Source organism: Monopterus albus, unplaced genomic scaffold, assembly GCF_001952655.1.
Source record: "Monopterus albus unplaced genomic scaffold, M_albus_1.0 scaffold38.1, whole genome shotgun sequence".
NCBI classification, from domain to species: Eukaryota; Metazoa; Chordata; class Actinopteri; order Synbranchiformes; family Synbranchidae; genus Monopterus; species Monopterus albus.
Window position 1 is genome coordinate 3,808,738 of NW_018127918.1, and position 4,345 is coordinate 3,813,082.

Consider the following 4,345-nt stretch of genomic DNA (forward strand, 5'->3'; position numbering starts at 1 on the left):
AAAAGTGTGTGTGTGTGTGTGTGTGTGTGTGTGTGTGTGTGTGTGTGTGTGTGTGTGTGTGTGTGAATAACTACTCTAAAGAAGCTTCAATAAGCTTCATTTCATAGTCAAAAGAAGGAAGGTAATGCTACCTCAAAGCCTAATGCAATGTTGTGCCTACTCAAGCAGTTGTTTTTATGCACTGTACCCCCAGAAGGCCTACAAATGAGTTCCATACTCAGTCTGTATGTGCAGGTTTATATCTTAAGTATGTAAATCTGAACACCAGGGATAACTTTGATGTTAAAAGGCAGCAGTTGAACCCTTGAACCATGCTACCTCGCACCACATTCCTAATCTAATTCCAAAAATCCAGTGGGGAGTGTTGCCCCTCCAGAACCAACCACATGAAGCAGAGCCAGCCAGCAAGACTTCTAAACGATATGTGCACGTCAGCCACTGAGCACTTCACATTAACTTCAATCCCTGTAACATGGGTGACATTTGCCGGAGATATTAGTCAAAATCAGAAGCCAACTTCGAAGTAACCACCATCATTTACCATAATGTTTGGAACATTCAGTACAGTCAGAGGATATTTAAATGGTTTCAGTCCATGCAGTCCTCAAAGCCAAAACAACAGATGAAGCAGATAAGCTCAGATCCAACCTGAATAAAGACAACTTTTCTTTGCATGCGAGCAAAACCAGCAACAACTTTTCTTTCTGTGCCTTTGTTTTTGTCTTTCCTTTGGAGCATAAGTGTGGTTTGAGTCTTAATAGCATCAGCAAATTTGCTGAACACTAACATAAAAGGGGAAAACCCCTTTTGATTTTAATGACCTTGTGCCCTTTCCTCCATATTCTGGGATGTTATGAGCATTACAGCCTGCATGAGGTGCTAGCCAACTTTTATACTTTATCTTTTTGCATACTTGAAGTATTTAGTTCCAAAACTTCTGTTGACTTCATGTTGGTGACTAAAAATTATACTTTGATTTGAAGCCTGTGTAGTTTCTGAAAGTTTTTTTGATTGGGTATTAATGGGCCCTGAGTATTTGTTTCTTTTTTATCATGTTGACTGCAACAGTTAGTATAACTGTTAAAAGATTATGGGACTTGTTGAATCATTTTTGTACATGTTTTCATTGTTTACATTTTATCCCAGCAAATAGTTTTTTTTTTTTTGCTTAGCAAATTTAGCATGGCCAGGAAAGTCTGTCCTCTAGTATAGCAGATTTTTGTTTTTTCTGGATTTTTGTTTTCATTTTTCTTGTCTGAGAAAGTACTGGACATCTTCAGCTATAATCCCATTGTATCTGACGTTCCCTTGTAAATTGCCAGATTGTTGTAAACTTCAAGTTCCTCTCGCTTGTCTGTTATGGTCAGTGTCATGTCAACCCTATTATATAACATACGTCTGTACAGTATAATACTTAAGTCTTTCTTTCTTTTTTTGTAGTTGTCGGTTTCCCACAGCACAAGTGTTTTTTTCCTCCATATACAATAAAGAAACTAAAGTGATAATGCCACTTAACTTGATACGTAAACATTAGTTAAATGATAATCCTCTATATGTGTGAAAACGTATAGAGATATGTGCATACATTTACAGCCTTTTCCATAAGACCTGGAAAGATCACAGGTTCAAGGCAGCAAACACATTAGTAAATTGCCTAGTAGGGAAGTCTGACCTGTGGGTTGATTATATTCGGGTAAATGCTGCATGCACCCTTTCCACCCACTTGCCCTTCCACTTATCATGGATACTCGTAAAAAAAAGCATTTTTTTTTCTGGGTGCTTATCTTTTTTTCTACCATTGTGCACTACAAGGTCTAAAAGACTCATTTGCATATTATGTCCCTCTTTTCACTAACCAGACCCCTCTGATTTATGATGACCCCATAAAAAGCACAACTGTCAGGAATCGAGGCAGGGTTGACAGATGCAAATTGCTTTGAAGATTTATTGATGGAATGTATTGTTGGGAGCAAAGTGCAGCTGTTTTATTGCACTGCATCTACCAGTTGTATTAAATGAGAATCCATTTGACTTTATAAAGCTACACTGCAGACATTTTTGGAACTTGATAATACTGCACAATATACTTGCATTATTGCTGACTACTTTTGGTTGTTTATATTTTTATTAAATGATAGTGAACCTGCAAGCAACGATGGTTTGGAAAAGTGTTTATAAAATTGCAGTATATTTTAAGGACAGCCACTAACAGTGTTGCATTCATGAGTTATAGTGTTAGAAAATTAAACCTGGAAGTGAGAGTGAATAAAAACACTGAAGAATAATGTGAATGAGGTAGTTTCTTAGACTAAAAAGACTGCTGCTGAACACTAATCCAAACTCAGTTGCTTGAGTGTTCTTCATTTCACTGAGGAAGTGTTTTCAAAATGGTCCCTGTTCAGTTGTTTTTCTATGTGATGAATGTAGTACCTTGTAACAATAAGTACAATACATTTAAAGTCTCTGCAAGTTGATTTTTATAGCTGAAATAAACCAGACCTTGCAAAGCTGGTTGAAATGTAAAAAAAAGTGCTCTGGAAAATGCTTAGCAGGGATTTTAGGTACTTATGCTTTGCAGTTAATTGGCTAAACTATGCAAAAAAAATCTGGTGGATGTATCATAACCTACAATCCAACTAGTACAAGAACTCAGGTCTCTTTCTGAGTAAGTGGTGTTGTATTATCTAGTGTTGCCTAATGGTGATGAATGATTCAAGGCAGCATGGCACCTAAAGACTAAAGGAAATCAGTAGTCAGTCAACTCAGAGCAGCTCTGCAGTTTATGAATCCCAAGCTCCACATTTACATAATGTCATAGTCTTAGACCTTATGTTGTCTTGTTGTTTTGCATATTTTAGAGGCATATGTGCTAATTCTGTGCTCTACACATTTATGTTTTAGACTACACTTGTGTGTTTGAAGGTGGCGTGGTATTGAACTTGGCAAGAAAAAGCAGTTAAATGTGAAATGTTAGTCTTCCTGTTAGAGCCTCATGCGGTGTCAGGGACTGAACCGTTAGGCAGAGGACACAACTTTCCATTTTCAAAAGAGATGGGTTTTTTATTTGCCCAAAAATAAATAAAAACTACAACATCAATACCAAACAAACTGGGCTCTAAAAAGAGGTCAACAAAAGATAAGGAAACTCAAAATTCAGCAAACTGACTTGCACAGAACCTCAAACAAAAAACAAATGACACAAATGGGGAACATAGATACTGGCTGGCCAAACCAGTAACACACACAGGGAATGGATAAAGAAAAAAATAAAAACAAACATCTTGACAAAGTTTTAACATAAACTACAAACAAACGATATATTCCCCACCCCCCTCTCCTGTATTGGGCACTTGGTACAGTCCAGGTCTAGTGGGAGTTATTTAAACCTGCTGCTGCCTCAGTCCCATCTTTCCGTCTGGACCACCCCCATCCATGGACCAGGAAATAAATGGTAGTTCAAAAAGAAAACTTTGCACACAATGTATTGACAATACCAAATTAACCAAATGTGCATGTTTCATTGATTAATTGTGTATGTCTCAGCCTAATGTCAAATCAAATGCCTAAAATCTACCTACAACCTAAATCTACATATGTGAACAAAGAAAACAAAATAACATTTCCTAGCTAGTTCCACTGCTGGTGGCGGCCTTAGGCCCTCACATGGTGAAGGCCGAGGTTGAAAACTTCACATGCAGTGTCCTTGACACAGTTGTTTGTCTTCCACTGATCCCATATACTGCATGGGCTAAAATGACAAATTGTTGTGCTCGGTTCAGATTTGTTTTTCCTGACACCTCATATTGGATCAGGCCATTACTGGGCTGATGTTGTATACTTTGTCATAAGTATTTACACCAGAATAAGTGTGATGTGGTTCACATTTAAAATACATAGCTTCTGACAGGACTTTTTCAAAGCACTGCTCTTATCTTTGGCCCAGAAACCTGCAAATATTTTTAGGGGCTTCTTTTTATCATCAATCATAAAGTCTTAGAAAAGTAAAAGTAAAGTCTTGTTTCTTTGCTGGAGAAGATCTTGACCTGGTTTATTCACTTATTTTGTCCACGTGCAGACACAACACTGCTGACTAACTTTTAGTCACACTAATTAGAATCATTTTTGTGGGTATATAATTCATAGGTATGTAAAGGTTGATTTCATTAATGTATTTTCTCTTCCTTTGTTGCATGTGATGACCTGGAATGGCTTGTCTCGTCTGTGACATCAAGGTAAGAGAACTTTATTATTTTGCCCCAAAGAATCTTTGATGCAGCTTTTTTGAGAATATGATTGGTGAACACACACAAGAAAGAAAAAAAATACTTTTGTACATAACACACTG

The 4,345-nt window shown here is 37.2% G+C and overlaps 1 protein-coding gene and 1 long non-coding RNA gene across 13 annotated transcripts in view; both read left to right on the forward strand.

The window, feature by feature from the left end:
• The window catches only part of ncam1a (neural cell adhesion molecule 1a), a 217,988-nt gene that overhangs the window by 60,826 nt on the left and 152,817 nt on the right, over window positions 1-4,345 (forward strand). The gene's annotated exons all lie outside the window — the stretch shown is intronic.
• Window positions 3,421-4,345, forward strand: part of LOC109959160 (uncharacterized) — an 18,758-nt gene continuing 17,833 nt past the window's right edge. The window contains exon 1 of the long non-coding RNA XR_002274780.1: window positions 3,421-3,451. This is a non-coding gene — a long non-coding RNA (uncharacterized LOC109959160). The remainder of the gene's footprint in view (window positions 3,452-4,345) is intronic.